Source organism: Callorhinchus milii, unplaced genomic scaffold (genome assembly GCF_018977255.1).
Source record: "Callorhinchus milii isolate IMCB2004 unplaced genomic scaffold, IMCB_Cmil_1.0 Scaffold4, whole genome shotgun sequence".
NCBI classification, from domain to species: Eukaryota; Metazoa; Chordata; class Chondrichthyes; order Chimaeriformes; family Callorhinchidae; genus Callorhinchus; species Callorhinchus milii.
This window is the reverse complement of record NW_024704745.1, coordinates 78,246,552-78,264,062: the sequence shown is the minus strand read 5'-3', so window position 1 is coordinate 78,264,062 and position 17,511 is coordinate 78,246,552. Positions and strand designations below refer to the sequence as shown.

The 17,511-nt window shown below is 47.5% G+C and overlaps 1 long non-coding RNA gene across 1 annotated transcript; it reads right to left on the bottom strand.

The window, feature by feature from the left end:
• Positions 1-665: 665 nt before the first annotated feature.
• On the bottom strand, positions 666-16,916 carry LOC121848885. Its single transcript, XR_006085012.1, has 3 exons — positions 16,761-16,916; positions 1,751-1,846; positions 666-700 (listed from the first exon to the last, which is right to left on the bottom strand). It is a non-coding gene; the product is annotated as an uncharacterized LOC121848885 (long non-coding RNA).
• Between the last annotated feature and the right edge of the window lie 595 nt (positions 16,917-17,511).

Sequence of the window (17,511 nt, the reverse complement as noted above, 5' to 3'; positions counted from 1 at the left end):
GTGTGTCTGCGTGTGTGTGTGTGTGTGTGTGTATAATACAATTTACATTTATACAGCGCTTTTCATGTTGGGAATGTCTGAAAGCACTTACCCCAGCTGGCTGGGCAATGTGCGGCAGAACATGTTTGGCTAAGTAATGACTGTAAAAACAGTGCATGAACAGGTCAGGTGTTCCTTTTAGTGCAGTGAAATGGTATTGGTAGAGGGTAAATCCTGAAATATTTTCTCCTCTATTGCAAGTCATCACAAAAACAACATTTGAAGGGCAACACTTGGGGGGAGGGCCGAGAGGCAGGCTTTTCCTACTGGTGTAAAAAGCCTTTGATGAGTCTAACTGACGCTGCAGGGGGAACCTATAAATACTAGAAGAGGGGGGAAACCTATAAATACTTGTGGTTAGTTTCTTGGTCATGAAGAGAGCGTCCGGGATCCTGAAGCATTGATGAACGTCTTTTGTTAGGCCTCATGAACACGGTTAGTAAAAGCCATTCTGCTCCAACGTTGAGTCAGATTAGTTCTGTAAAGCAGGTAGTTAGGGCCTTGGAAATCCTTTGGATATTACACCCCATGCTATAAGCAGCATTGGCATCTGATGGCAAAACGTGCATTAGCAATGTCTGCCATTCCCCACCCACCCAACTTTATGGCCCACCTACCTACTATCTGGCAGATTTCCAAGGACAAGCTCCCAAACGTGGGCCTGCAAAGACAGAGCCTATTGTCAGCCAGTCTGTAGCACAGAGGGCTATGGGCCACTTGCGGCTCTACCCCAACCAATAATAATCCTTGCATTTGATATAGCGCCTTATCACATCGTTGAGACGACTCAAAGTGCTCATAGAATATACGGGCTATGTATTTGTGAGCAAAATTTGTCACCACAGCAGTAGCTCACAAACAGTTGTGGATTGAGTGACCAAATAATTTTTTAAGGGATTATTACCCCTGGAAAGTGATATGTCAATCGACTAAATAACCAGGTTCTACTTAATGCTAGGCAACCAAAGGTGTGTGGAGTAACGAAACCGGCCTAAGGTTTTGCCCCACCAAGGCATCGCTTGCGAGATGAATGCTGTAACCCAATACGCTACAAGACTCCAAGTACCAGTAAGTGGCCTTCTGAACACGAGAGGAGAAAAACAAAATCTGATGTTTTCTTTCCATGGTGTGCTCCAATTTGTGTAAAAAAAATGTGTTCATGAATGAGTGAATAACATTAAAAAAAACACACAACACTGCAGCAAAATCTGACTATGACCTAGAAGTACTGAAATCCCAAATGGAAGAAGTATACAATTTCTTCCAAAACCAAGCTGCATGCCTCCTTTATTGGACTCAATAAATATTGGTTTAATGGGTAAGGCACGTATGGCATGCAAATAATGTACAGCTTGCCTGGAATTTCTACATAGATCAATCCTCAGACCTACTGCTCAGTTCTCTTATTCAGGCGGTACGACAATAGCTGGTTGTGTTTCTTGGCTGCAGTACGTAGTTGCTCAATGCTGTAAGAATACTATTAAATTCTAATCACACCATAAATGCAAACCAGAAAATAATAGCACAAAAGGTGTGTCTTTCATATCTTGGAGAAAAGAAACCACTGCTGACCCGACTTAATGAGTGGCGTGACAAGTGTGTGGGCACTTTGTTGCTGAGCACATGATGTCCAACAGATCAGCAAATCAACAAGGCACTAAACACAGGCGAAGCAGAAACACAGGCCATTATTAAGTGTCCGATACAGTACCTTGATTCTTAGACAATTTTCAAGTACAGTTCTTCTCTTTAATTAGGACATTAGATTCCCATTTGCATGTACTGTGAGATGTGTCCGTTGGTGGTACTGGTGGTGGTTGTGGGGTGGGGGAGAAAAGAGACAAAAAAACATTGTTTAGAGAGAAAAGAACAAGATAGAATAAAACAGAGATAAACATGTTTGTCCAACTGAAGCAGTATGACAGCGAAAGCAATTTCTGCTTCATAATCCAATTAGAATTTCGTTTTTTGCTGAATAAGCTAATCCGAGTCAGGAAAACAGTTAATACAACAAATAGCTTCAGCATCATTGGCCTACAGAATGGGGGAAACAACAGTGTATGTTCTCTGCTTATTCATTGTCCAATGATCCCTCTTCTCCCCCCACCCCACTCTGCGCACACACACACACACACTTGAATATGCATAATAATAATCCTTACGATTCTCAATGTGCTCCACAGAATATATTGTAAAGTGAATTGACTCTATTTCTGCGTCACAACACGACAGCCAATTGACAGCAGCGTCTCAGAAACAGTCATGGATGGAGTGACCAAATTTTGTTTCAATTTTTCAATGTTTTTTTTCTAAGGCAGCACTCAGACATGAATAATAATAATCCTTGTATTTGATATAGCGCTTTTCACATCTTCTCGACGTCTCAAAGCGCTTCACTCAATAAACTGTAAAGTGAATTGACTGTATATTTGTGGGAGAAACCAAACCAAACCAAACTGAGAATTCCACGCATCCCACCTACACATGGAAATCCCAGAGATAGATTGTTGGAACGGAACGTGCGCTCTCAACATATCCATGTAATATTTAAGCAGTATTATTCATGGCTTGGTGTAGCTTAGCTTATATTGTATCAGATATCACGCGAATTGCAACCACAGTGAAGACATCAAACAATTTGGTTGCTTGCCAATGACTGCGTGATCCAAAAGGTCATAAATATTTTGAAGAACGCTCCAAGAGTAGATTCTATTCAAGTCCTCTCACTTTGAAATTAATCTGTTATGGAGTGTAACTAAAGTTACAATGCCCTGAACAGTGAGGCCACCTGCCAATATCCTAACTCTCAGCATCCAAATCTGGTCTCCTATTTCGTGAGGTGTGTGGTTCATTTTGTGAGCCAGCACAATACACTATTACACATTTGTAAAGCGCCTGTCACGGCGGGAGGACATCCCAGGGCCCTGAACAGTCAGAGTCATTCGGACCCGAGCGCCGAGGGGTGGGGGATTGGGATGAGGGAGGGTGGAGGGGGGAGAGGGTAGCAGAGTTGCCAAAGCACGATTGAAGAGGAGGATCTTAAGGCTTGCCTTGAAGGAGGAGAGGAGGGAGCGAGGCGAAGGGAATGCGGGATGGAGTTCCAAAGGTGGGGGCAGAGAGGCTGGATGCCCGACCGGCTGCTGAACAGAGGGAGCTGACAGGTTGATAAGGGTTAGCAGTCAGAGAGGGAAAGGCCGTGGAGGACCTTGAAGGTGAGGATGAGAATTTTGAACTCAAACCTCTGAGGGATGGGGAGCCAGTGGAGCCGGGCGAGGGTGGCTGTGATAGGATCACGGAGCCTGGTGTGGGAGAAGGGACGAGCTGCAGAGTCTGGATGATCTGAAGCTTGTGGAGGGAAGACTTGGGAAGTACCACAAGCAGGGAGTTGGCATAGTCGAGCCTAGATGCAATGAAGACATGTATGAGGGGTGAGGTTGTGGCGGAGTTGGGCAATGTTGCGGAGGTGGGGGAAGACAGAGCGGATCATGGCATGGATGTGGGGGAGAAAGTTCATTTGAGGGTCGAACTAGATGCCTAGGTTGCTGACTGGCTTGGTGAGGTGGAGTGTGCAACCGTGGATGCTGATGTTGCCTGAGGTGCTGAGGCGCTGGCGCGAGCCAATCAGGAGGGCCTCGGTCTTGACTTTCAACTGTAGAAAGTTGGTTCTCATCCAGGACTTGATATCTGACAGGCAGTCTGTCAGGACATCAGTGGTTCTAGAGTTGAGAATGGAGGAAGAGAGATAGAGTTGGGGTCATCTTCATACATGTGGAAGTTGACCCCATGTCTGCGGATGATGTCACCAAGAGGGAGCATGTACAGGTTGAAGAGAAGAGGATTGAGGACAGAGACCTGAGGAACACCACACGAGGCTGTGCGGCGGCTGGAGGAGAAGCCATTTGTAGAGACAAAGTGGAACCGGTGTGCGAGAACCATTCAAGGACAGAACCTTGAAGGTTAAGGTGAGAGGAGAGGCGGTGGAGGAGGATAGAGTTGTCTATAGTGTCGAAGGCAGCAGAAGTCAAGGAGTATGAAAAGATAGAGATGGGCAGAATGTCACCTTGGACACCTTGACCAGGGCTGTTTCCGTGCTGTGGACTGCACAGAACCCCGATTGGAGGGGTTTGTAAAGAGAGTAGCGGAAGAGGATGGAGCGAAGCTGGGAAGCAATGACTCTTTCAAGGACCTTGGAAAGGAAGAAAGGAAGAAAGGAAGAGGAGGTTAGAAATGTGGCAGTAATTTGTGAGATAAATGAAACAGCACAGAAGGCCAATACTAATATAAATGCAAGTTATTGTTATTGTCGCAATTTGCTTGCTTCAATAAGCTGTTGTTCAATAAGCTCCCATTCCTCTCCCAGCTCCGCTCCTTTCTCTCTTGCCATTCCCTCTTTGAACCCCTCCAATCTCACCCCACCCTGTCTCTGTGACCCCTCCCCTCTCTTCTCCCCTCTGACCCCAGCTTGGGTCTGAAATGTTGTACACTGTCCAGCGTCTTGGGACATCCTCCCGACGTGAAAGGCGCTATACAAATGTAATCTTGTTGTTGTTGTTGTCCTCTAACAAAAAGGAACTGAATAAAATGCAATACAGAAATCCCAGCCTCGTATAAAATGTATTCTTGGTAGCAATTTCATCCAAATGGTGCTTGCTGTCCTGTAATCATTTACAGTTGTTATTTTAAACTCAAATCCCAATGACGATGTTAATTTTGTAATTGGTCAAACTGAAGGGTCGGATTTCAACAGAAGATTCAGGGAGATTTGTAGAATGTGTGTCAAGAGAATAAACTCCTGGAGACATTATGAGCAAATCTATATTGTGTCCGAGCACTGATTCTGATCTCCATGTTTACCAATGGCATAGGGGGAAAAAAAACTTAGAAACATATACGATTGTTAATTATAATAATGAGTGACCAAATTATTATTTTTTCTTGAAGGGGTTATTACTTGTGGAAAGTGATCTTATTCACACTGCTGATATTCCTACTGAAGACAAGGTGCCAAATTCACTATTGTACAGGTATTTACAAATTGAATTAGCAATAGTCTGGGTCAGCTATCACCATCTCTTGGGGCAAAACACCTGCAAATATTATGTGAGAATTTACATGGTTACAATTGCTAATGCACCATACTGTTACACTTGGGTAACAATTGTAAAGGTCTTTAAAATTTTGAATATAATAGTAATCCTTGCATTTGATACAGTGCCTTATCACATCTTCGAGATGTCTCAAAGCGCTTCACAGAATATACTGTAAAGTGAACTGGCTGTATATTTTATATTTTAATGCTAAGTTTTTAAAAGGATCTAAATAGACAGCTGTTAATATCAGAATTGAAGGTTACAAGGACGGCCACAGACGTAGATGATCAAACTCTCTACATTTATTCCAGTGTTGTTGAGACAACAGAGATCTTATCTGTGTCACACAATCAGTCAGGACGGAATGAGGTAGACACCGGTCTGCTGAGATAACTGGGTATTATAGCTGTAGGTGCCAAGTTGAAACGAGCATTTTCCCAGAAAAGATGAAAGTAGTGAGAAAAGTCACAGAGACATAAAATCAGTAGGAGCCAGGCAATCCAGAAATACAGAAATGAGTTTCAAAAAAATTGATTCATCTCCTGACAAGGCATTATTTTCCATTCTATCGCCTTCCCCAGACAGTATTTGTGGTGTCGCAGAGTTATTGAGTTAGTTCAACCCTGAATGGCTAGATTTCTGATCTTATCAACCATATAGATTGAGCGAACGCAATCTGCTTGGGTACTCCTTACAATTGAGATTGTGCCTTATCACGTTGAACATCTCAAAGTGCTTCATAGTTTTGTAACTTGTAGGGACTCTGTAACACCGCTGCCAATTTGCCTTGAGCAATGTCTCAAAAAATGTCATTTAACTGGTGATTTATATCTGGCGGGGGGGGGGGGGGAGTATTAATAATAAATCCTTGTATTTGATATCGTGCCTTATCATGTCTTCGAGCCATTTCAAAGCACTTCACGGAACATACTGTAAAGTAAATTTTGTGGGCGAAACTTATTGACCAGGACACTGGGAGAAACAGCCTTTTCCTTTCTCGGGATCTTTAATGTCCACTTGAACAGGCAAACAGGATCTCTGTTAAACATCTCACGTGATATGTGGTCTTGGTGCACAAGCACCTATAAGTCTTCCCTGCTTCGCAATGTTTTGGTGCCTTATCGTGGGTTGTCTCTCATATTAGTATTGTCAATCCTGGAGGTTTTGTGGTCTGTGGTGGCTGTGGTCACCAAATATGTGCTTTTTCAAACTGTTCAAACAATCTCACCTTTACTTTGTACATATCTTAAAAAATCTTTCAATAAAATACTGAGCTTTGTCACTGACCTGCTGAACAATAAATAAATTGTCCTTACATCTGATATGGCACCTAAAACGTTGAAACATCACAAAGAGCTTCACAGAAAACTGATGTCATAGTGATTGTGTATGGCAAGGTCACACAAACAAATATGAGTAACAAAATTTATCTGGAGGAATGTTGATCGGACACAGAGAAACTCGCTGCTCTTTTCCAAGTGTCATTGGATTATTAATGTACACCTGAAAAGACGACAACAACAACAACAACAACAAGATCCCATTTATAGAGCGCCTTTCACGTCGGGAGGACGTCCCAAGGCGCTGTGATGAGACCTTGGTTGTAACACCTCATCCGAAAGACAGCACTCTTTGACAATACAGCACTCCCCAGTACTATCAGCTTGGACTAGGAACTCAAATCCTGATGTGGGTCTCAAAGCCACACTATTTTGATCCAGAGCGCTACCAACTGCCTCATCCTAACAGTCTGCTCACAGGTACCAAAAATTGGAACTTGTCATTGGCCTCAGGCACACAATTACATCCAGCAATTTAACATCATGAGGTCCTGGTACATTTGTTCAACTGTCTTTGCACATTGAGTAATATCGTGATTTTATCCATATCATCAATAATATAATATAAATAATTCTTGCATTTGATACAGTGCCTTATGACGTCGTTGAGATGTCTCCAAGTACTTCACTAGTGAATCGACTGTGTATTTTGGGGGCAAAACGCGACAGACAATTGCACATAGTAGTGTCACACAAACAGACTTAGATTGAAAGACCAGATTTTGTTTTGGAGCGATTATTACCCCTAGAAAGTGATCCACCAATTGACTAACAACCAGTTCCTACTTATAACAACAACAAAATTACACTTGTAAAGCGCCTTTCACGTCAGAAGGAAGTCCCAAGGCGCTGAACAGTCATGGATCAGGACCCGAGTGTGGGGGGACAGGATTGGGGTGAGGGAGGGCAGGTAGGAGGGCGGCTAAAGGCACGGTCGAAAAGGAAGGTCTTGAGTTGAGCCTTGAAGAAGGCGAGGGACGGAGCAAGGCGAAGGGATTGTGGGATGGAGCTCCAGAAGGTGGGGGCAGAGAGACTGAAAGCAGCCGGGAGACCTGGAGCAGGCCGGAGGCTGCTGAGCGGAGGGAGCGGTTAGGTTGATAGGAGGTCAGCAGATCAGAGATGTAGGAGGGGGCAACGCCGTGGAGGGCCTAGAAAGTGAGGACAAGGATTTTGAATTCTATCCTCTGAGGGATGGGGAGCCAGTGGAGCCGGGCGAAGGTAGAGGTGATTGGGTCGCGGAGCCTGGAGTGGGAGAGGACACGAGCTTCAGAGTTCTGGATGATCTGCAGCTTGTGGAGGGAAGAGGTGGTGAGGCCGACAAGGAGGGAGTTTCCGTAGTCGAGCCTTGAGGTGACAAATGCACGTATGAGGGTTTTGGCGGCCTGAGGAGTGAGGCAGTGGCAGAGTTGGCCAATGTTGCGGAGGTGGGGGAAGGCAGAGTGGGCCATGGCACGGATATGGGGGAGAAAGGACAGTTGAGTGTATTGCTAGGTAAATGGAGGCATGTGGAGTAAGGAAACCTGCCTGGAATCAAATTCAGGTTCTCTCGCTTGCGAAGGCAGCACGAGTTACCAATTTGCAATATAAATTGTCAAAATGGCTTGGTGGAAGGAATAGGCTTTTTCTACACTTCAGGTGCCTTAATAAGATCAATACTCAGAAACTCCTGACACAGATTGTTTTTCTTTTCGGGAAGATTTTTTTCAAAAAAATGTTCCAAATAATGGTAGATTTCACTGTAATGTCAGCAAATTAAATGCATTACACTTTTTTTTGCTCCTCCTGCTCCCAACCCCCAGCTCAGGTGCAAATCTTGACAATCCAGCGCCTTGGGATGTCCTACCGACGTTGAAAGGTGCTATACAAATGTAATTTGTTGTTGTATTAAATGGGGGAGGGGAAGGTGGCCACAGGCCACATTGAACACAACTTCACAGTCCAAATAACTTCAACTATGCAACTTAGGGAATAAAATGCACCTGCACAAGGTTTTAACGTCCTCTAGGAATTTATGGATGAGTTATAGGGAAGAAAACTTCAAGGCAGCAATTTAATCTCCAGATCCAGATAATGTTAATAAACCACTTTATCCTGCAGGTTTACAACATCTGAGTCATTCAACAGAGTCTTTGCAGTGTCCTTCCTCTACATAATGAATGCATTATCCTAGTCTAAATGCAATCAAATTCACTTGCAGTAAAATTCATAGTACAGCCGTTCCACCCTTGCCATCAGATGCATTTTCTCCTCAGCCAGACACACAAATCCCAAGAGGGTGAATGGATGATTTGTTTGTCAAGTCTCTGAAGCTCTTGACTAATTGGCAAAATGTGTGAATCCATCTTGGCGTGACTCAGACTCGTAAAGGGGGCTGCAGTATCTAGTTCAATGGCATGGCCAAGATCAAGTTCCAGTGTTTGCCCACTCTGCCATTATAGCATTTTAGAAGAAAGAGGCTATTCAGTCCGCCCTGGGAGAGGGGTAAGCGGGGGTTTTCTTGGTGCTGAGCTGGATCCAAGGTGACGTGCTTGACAATGAAATTTGAGAAGTCGGGTGGTTTCGATAGTCTATTTCCTGAGCCTGGTGGGTCTGCAGTTCTCCAGGGCATGACCAGCTAGCCTCATTCATTGGCAGGATTTGGCACAGAAAGATCACTGAAGGCAGCGATTCTTCCCATTCAGCCTTTGACAGCGTGGACCACTCAATCCTCCTCCACCGCCTCTCCTCCCACCTCAACCTTCAAGGTTCTGTCCTTGATTGGTTCAGGTCCTACCTTTCACACCGCCTCCACTTCGTCGCGGCAAACAGCTTCTCCTCCAGCCCCCGCACCGTCTCGCGTGGTGTTCCTCAGGGCTCTGTCCTTGGTCCCCTCCTCTTCACCCTCTATATGCTCCCCCTTGGTAACATCATCCGCAGTCATGGGGTAAATTTCCACATGTATGCAGATGACACCCATCTCTACCTCTCTGCCTCCACCCTGAACTCCAGGACTACTGGCGTCCTGACCGACTGCCTGTCCGACATCAAGTCCTGGACGAGGGCCAACTTTCTCCAACTCAACGTCAGCAAGACCGAGGCCCTCCAGATTGGCTCGCGCCAGCGCCTCCACACCTCGGCCGCTGGCAGCATCAGCCTCCACGGCTGCACACTCAACCTCACTAAGCCAGTCAGGATCCTGGGTGTCTTGTTTGACCCTGAACTGTCCTTTCTCCGCAACATTGCCAGACTCCGCCACTGCCTCACCCCTCAGGCTGCCGAAGCCCTCACCCACGCATCCGTCACCTCAAGGCTCGACTACAGGAACTCCCTCCTCATCGGCCTTCCCAACTCTTCCCTTCACAAGCTGCAGATCATCCAAAACTCTGCAACTCGTGTACTCTCACGCACCAGGCTCCGCGACCCCATCACTCCCACCCTCGCACAACTCCACTGGCTCCCCATCCCCCAGAGGATCGAATTCAAGATCCTCGTCCTCACTTTCAAGGCCATCCATGGCCTCGCCCCCTCCTACCTCTCTGACCTGCTGACTCCCTACCAACCTGCCCACTCCCTACGCTCATCGGGTTCTGGTCTGCTCCATGTCTCCCTACCGACCCGCCCTACTATCAGTGGCCGGGCTTTCAGCCTCTCCGCCCCCATACTCTGGAACTCCATCCCACGGTCCCTTCCCCTCGCTTCCTCCATTGCCTCCTTCAAGGCCGTTCTAAAGACCCTTCTCTTAGATTGTGCCTTCGGTCGCCCTCCCACCTCTCTGCCTTCCCTCACCCCTACACCATCCCTCCCCCATACTTGGGCCCCGACACCTGACTGTTCAGCACTTTGGGACGTCCTCCCAACGTGAAAGGCGCTCTATAAATGCAATTTTGTTGTTGTTGTTGTTATTCCTGCATCTCATCCTTGCATTTCATTGAGCGGCTTATCACATCTTCAAGACCACTCAATTTAACTGTATATTTTGTTGGCAAAACACAGCAACCAATTGTGTACAGCAGTGTCCCACAAACAATCGTGAACTGAGTGACAAAATAATAATATTTGTTTTTGAAGGGATTATTACTCTCGGAAAAGCGATCCTCCAATCGACTAACAACTGGGTTCCTACTTACTGCTAGGTATGAATTCCAAGTCCCGATGTGGGGCAAGAGTGCTGCCAACTGAGCCAGGCTGATATAAATTACATACTCAGTTGCCAAAACAATTACTGATTACTAAATTTATCCAAGGCGAAACCTTATAAAGCAACCTGTGTGTAAAATGTTTTTTCTTGTTTGACTCACTAAGCTGTGCAAAATTTAGGCATTGATCCCCAGATGTCCTTCCCCACATCTAGTCCCCAACTATTCCTCCAGCTCCGCCATATTGCCTGCCTCCGACTGTACCTCAAAGCCAACCCAGCTAAAAGTCTCATCCATGCATTCATTACCTCCCACCTCAATTATTCCAATGACCTTCTCGCCATTCTCTGCCTTAATCCCACTGCATTTCCTTCTCCTTGCCCATCTTCAGAGGTCTTCCTCTTTGACATGCCTAAGGCCACCTCCCCTGTCTTGGTATCAAGATCTGCCACTGTTAAAGGCTCTGAGGTACTACTGCCCGTGTAAAGGGCACTATATAAATACAAATTGTTGTTGTTGGGGAACAAACGTCATATGCTTTAAAAGGACAACTTAAGGAAAGCCATTTCCAAACCAAAGTATTTCCAACCTCTTCTAAATAGCAATAGAGATAGTTAAGAAATCCGCTGTACCCAATTTAATCATTGTTTTTCAGATATTCCTGATCTCGAGCCTTTCAGGAAAAATCCCAGTCAATCACCCAGCTTCCTGATCAGTACACAGGGTAATCCTGAATCAAAAGCACAGGAAATCCTAAAATGGAGTTAACATAACACATAATAATTTCCCAGGCAACAGAAGACCAAAGTCCATCCATTTCGCCTTCCACCATAATAGCAGTCGCATGGCATGTAATCTCCCAGACTATATATTACATCCCAAAAATATATATAGTCTGAAATACATATTATATTCTGATTGTCCAGCGCATAATTTTGTTGTTATTGTTATATAAACAAATATATATTATTGAATTAGCCCTACAAGGCAGTAGCTGGGCAATTTCTGCGCTCATCTAACTTCCAAAGTAAAGATTTAAAAAAACTTAAACCATCCACTCTAAACTTTTGAACTTTTAACATCGCCATCTTTCACATTCATCAAGATGCCTCAGTAGACTGGAAAAACCTTCCTAACTTTGTCTGCAGGAATACCAGAAACTTTAGGACTTTATTTAGCCACCTCCACTCCCTCAAAGCACAGGCGCATTCATTCCGCTGAGCACACCTGGCTTAAATCAAACCTAAAGTCGATCGGCAGATCGGGCTGGACCATATCAAATCCTACTGCTCTGCCCTCACCTCCACTAAATCGTTGTTCTACTTCATGACAATCTTGGAGGCTAAGGGCAACTCCAGGCTCCTCTTCTCTATCACGAACCAGCTCCTCCGGCCACCCTCTCAGGCTTTGCCCATTCTCACCTCAAATGTCAACTGCGAGGCGATGCTGGACTTCCTTGAATCCAAAGTTGAGGGAATCCACTCAGCTGCCTCTGCCACTGCATCTGCTGTCCCCTCCACATCTCCTCCTCCCACCTCAGCCTCTACCCATCCCTCCCTCCACACCTTTGAACCTGTCTCCCCCTTCTCTCTCACCACCACCATAACCTGTATGAAACTGACCACCTGCTCCCTCGACCATATCCCTATCCCTCTGCTTACCTCCCAGCTATACCTCCTTGCCCCTCTACTCACTGATATCGTAAACCGCTCCCTATCCCCAATTAAAAACCACTGTCATCACTCCTATCCTTAAAAGTCCCTTCCTAGACCCTTCCTTACTCCCTAACTACCGCCCCATCTCCAACCTCCCTTTCCTCTCCAGGGACCTGGAACGAGTTGTTGCTTCTCAGCTTCGCTCCTTCCTCTCCCACCACTCCCTTCTTGAACCAGTCCAATTGGGTTTCCGTGCCACCCACAGAAAAAAAAACGCTCTGGTCAAAGTGACAAATGACATTCTGTCCATCTGCAGCCAGGACTCCCTCTGCCTCCTCATCCTCCTTGACCTCTCTGCTGCTTTTGACACCTATCCTCACCCATCACCTCTCCTCTTACCTCAACCTCCACAGCTCTGTCTTTGAGTGGTTCACAGTGTACCTCTCATACTGCCTGCACCATCTCCACAAACGGTTTCTCCTCTAGCCCCCGGACCGTCTCGTACAGCGTTCCTCAGGGCTCGGTCCCTTGGTCCCCTCCTCTTCAATATCTATACTCTCCCTCTTGGTGACATCATCCGCAGACGTGGGGTTAACTTCCACATGTATGCGGATGACACCCAACTCTACCTCCCTTCCTCCACCCTTGACTCCAGGACCAATGACTGTCCGGACAGAATGTGTGTTAGACAACAAGTCCTAGATGAAAGCTAACTTTCTTCAGTTAAACGTCAACAAGACCGAGGCTCTCTTGATTGGCTACCATCAGGGCCTCCTCACTTCAGGCGCTGACAGTATCACCATCCATGGTTGCACACTCCACCTTGCTAAGCCAGTCCGGAACCTTGGGGTCTTGTTTGACCCTCAACTATTCTTTCTACCCCACATCTGCGCCATAACCTGCTTTGCCTTCCCCCACCTCCGCAACGTTGCCCTGCTCCAACACTGTCTCACCCCGAAACTCTCATACATGCTTTCATTACATCAAGGCTCGACTATGCAAACTCATTGCTTGTCGGCCCCCCAACTCCTCCCTCCACAGACTGCAGATCAGCAACCCGTGTCCTCTCCCCCACCAGGCTCCGCGATCCTATCACACCCAACCTTGCCCGACTCCACTGGCTTCCCATCACACAGAGGATACAGTTCAAGATCCTGGTCCTCATCTTCAAGGCCCTCCACGGTCTTTCTCCCCCCTACCTCTGCGACCTCCTAACCCCCTACCACCCTGCTTCATGTCCGCCGCCTTGCTCGCCCTACTATTGGTGGGTGGGCCTTCCGCTACTCTACCCCCACGCTCTGGAACTCCATCCCACAGTCCCTCCACCTCGCCCTCTCCCTTGCCAGATTCAAGACCCATCTCAAGACTCTCCCCTTCGACCGCACGTTCAATCTCCCTACTTCCCCACCTGCCCTCCACCCTCCCAGACCTGACCTCCAGCTCAGGTATGTAACTGTCTGTCCAGTGCCTTGGGATGTCCTCCTGACGTGAAAGGCGCTATACAAATGTAATTTTGTTGTTATTATTCCACATTGTAAAACCAGTTACCAATTGGGAGAATAACAACAAATTACTTTTGTATAGGCCTTTCACATCAGGAGGGCATCCCAAGGAGCTGCACAGTCAAGGATTTGCACCTAAGCTGGAGGGCGGGGAGGGTAGGGGTAGGAGGGGTGACTGAAGGCACAGTCGAAGAGGAGAGTCTTGAGATGGGTCTTGAAGGAGGCAAGGGAGTGGGTAAGGAGGAGGGACTGTGGGATGGTGTTCCAGAGGGTGGGGGCACAGAGGCTGAAGGCCCACCTGCCAATGGTGGGGCGGGCAAGGGTGGGATGTGAAGCAGGCTGAGTGGCGGGAGCAGACAGTTTGAATATTTTTTTCCCGTACCTACAGTTTGTAGTGCAAAACACTTCACAAAATGCCAGTATTCAGAATCATGTGCGACTATAAATCCAGCCTGGAAATTTTCAAGCAGCATCAAGCTGTTAGCACATCAGAAGTTGCTCACCACACTGAAGGCAATAGCTGATGAGGAATGTTCACATATCCAGTGCTTTCCAGGGTATTCACCTTGATTGGTATGCTCTGAGCGCTCTGAGAGATGCTGTCCGGCTCGGAGGCCGCTATATAAATCCAAGTTGCTGTGTTGTTGTTAAGCAGAATGGTAAGCAGCTGCTGTTCAAGCTCCACATATCCCACTGGTGTGACGATCACTCATTTGGTGTGCATCTGAGCTATGGGCAGGAATAGCAGGTGGCAATACTCTCACACAATTCATACTGAAATGAGTTGTGTTGCTCACCAGGAAGTTCCTGGTACCTATTTTTCAGGATGTCAAATGATTAACTAGTGACCATCTTCATTGTGGTGGGGTACATCCTTGTATTTGATATAGCATCTTGTCACAGCGCTGAGACTTCACAAAATACACTGTAAAGTCAAATGACTGTGCATTTTGTGCACAGCCAATTGCGCACAACAGTATCCGTCCCACAACTAGTGGTGGATTGAGTGACCAAATTATTATTATTATTATTGATGAGAGATGCATAAGTTGTTGTTGTATAAGAGAACAGGGTGACATTTTGAAGCCGAGGGAAGGAGGGAGCGGGGAGGGGAAGGAGAGAGGGAAGGAGGGAGAGAGGCTCTGCTGATGAACTGTCCTCCCCTGTTATCCTGGCTGCAGCAGACACAACTCTCTCAATCTCTTTCTCTTCCTCAGTCTCTCTCTCATTCTCTCTCTCTCACTCTCTTAGTCTCTTAGGCAGAAGTTTACACGAATCATCCATCCCTATCGCTTTGTCATATTTTGAGGATTAATTCATTAAAGAGTGAAAGGTTTATCAGCGCAATAGGCAGTCACCACACACCTGACTCACTTGGCAGCAAGCTCAGTTGATAAATCAGAAGGCTATGGTTTGAAGCCCCATATCAAGATCCTAGTCCAGGCTGACACAACAACACAGTGCTGGGGAAGCGCTCTCCTGTGAGATGCAGTGCGTTTCAGATGGAAGTACTAAAGTGAGGCTCCGTCTGCCTGTTCAGATGGAGGTTAACAATCCATTGGGACTATTCAAAATGACGAGGGAGTTTCTCCTGCTGCCTTGCCCGACAATCCACCAGATAAAAAAACATTCACTACACAGCTGTCTGTGGGGCATTGCTGTGCACAAAAACTGGCTGCTGCTGCGCTCAACCCACTAAAAATACACACGGGTCACCGTGCTTTACAGTAAGGTCCTGTGAAGCTCTTTGGAGGCGTTCAGACAGTGTGATATGGCAGTGTACATAAACACAAGGATTGTGATTATTATTTAAAAACAATTATTTTGAGGGAGGAGAGCGGAGGAGGAAGTGGGAAGAGAGGAGAAATGTACAGCGTATGAATGAGTATAATAATCATCATCCTTGTATTTGATACAGCACCTTGTCACAGCGTTGAGACGTCACAAAATACACAGTGTCCGTCCCACAAACAGCGGTGGATTGAGTGACCAAATTATTATTATTGTTGATGAGAGATGTATAAGTTGTTGTATAAGAGAGAGAGAGAGAGAGAACAAGGTAACATTTTGAAGCCGAGGGAAGGAGGGAGAGAGAGGGGGAGGGGAAGGAGAGAGAGAAGGAGGGAGAGAGAGAGAAGGGGGAGAGGGGAAGGAGAGAGGGAAAGAGGGAGAGAGAGGGGGGGGGGGGGAGGAGAGAGGGAAGGAGGGGGAGAGAGGGGGAGGGGAAGGAGAGAGGAAAAGAGGGAGAGAGAGGGGGGGGGGAAGGAGAGAGGGAAGGAGGGGGAGAGAGGGGGAGGGGAAGGAGAGAGAAGGAGGGAGAGAGAGAGAAGGGGGAGAGGGGAAGGAGAGAGGGAAAGAGGGAGAGAGAGAGGGGGGGGGAGGAGAGAGGGAAGGAGGGGGAGAGAGAGAGAGAGAGAGAGAGAGGGTAAGGAGAGAGGGAAGGAGAGAGAGGGGAGGGGAAGGAGAGAGGGAAGGAGAGAGAGGGGAGGCGAAGGAGGGAAGGAGAGAGAGGGGAGGGGAAGGAGAGAGGGAGAGAGGGGGGGAGAGGGGAAGGAGAGGGAAGGAGGGAGGGAGAGAGAGGGGGGAGGGAAGGGGAAGGAGAGAGAGGGGGGGGAGGGGAAGGAGAGAGGGAAGGGAGGGAGAGAGAGAGAGAGAGGAGGGGAAGGAGAGAGGGAAGGAGGGAGAGAGAGAGGAGGGGAAGGAGAGAGGGAAGGAGGGAGGGAGGTTCTGCTGATGACCTGTCCCCCCCCCGCTATCCTGGCTGCCGGGGCCTGGCACGAGCAGAGACAACTCTCTCTCTCAGTCCCTCTCTCTCTCTCTCTCTCTCTTTTCCTTCCCCAGTCTCTCTCTCTCACTCTCTGTCCCTCCGTCTCCCCCCCCCCCCCCCCGGGCCTGCTGCAGGCGGCGCCATGGCGACACCTCGTCACAAGGGTCGCCATTGCCCGTGTGGGCGGCGGTTACAACTCTCTCTCTCTCTCTCTCTCCCCCCCCTCCCCCTCCCCGCCCCCCGGGTATTTACCTCGGCCGCCTCTCCCTCTCTCCCTCTCTCTCTCTCCGTCTCTCTCAGTCACTCTCCCGCCGCCGCCTCACTCGCCATTCCTCTCGACGAAGCAGCCAACGGGCGCCGCGTGACCCCTGACCCCGCCCGCGCTCCCGCCTCCCGCCTCGCGCTCACACCCACTCCCTCGCGCCTGCGCACTCTCCTCCCCGCTCTGCCCTCCTCCCCTCCCCCGCCGCCACCTCGACTCCACCCACCGCTCGCGTCATCGCTCAACCTCCCTCTCGCCCTCCCGCAGCGCCACCTGCCGCCCGGGAGGACCTCAAGCAGGGACCTCACTGCAGGAGCAATAATAATAATCCTTGCATTTGATATAATAATAATAATCCTTGCATTTGATATAATAATAATAATAATCCTTGCATTTGATATAATAATAATAATAATCCTTGCATTTTATATAATAATCTTTGAATTTGCTATATAATAATAATAATAATCCTTGCATTTGATATAGCGCTTTTCACGTCGGGAGGACGTCCCAAAGCGCTTCACAGAACACACTGTAAAGTGAATTGACTGTATATTTGTGGGCGAACGCAGCAGCCAATTGCGCACAGCAATGTCCCACAAACAGTCGTAGATTGAAAATGACCAATTTATTATTGTTTTGGGTTTTGGAGGGTTATTATTAGGCTCTGTGTGGAGTAAGGAAACTTGCCCAAGGTTTCACCCTCTGCCTGGAATTGAACTCAGGTCTCTCACTTGCAAA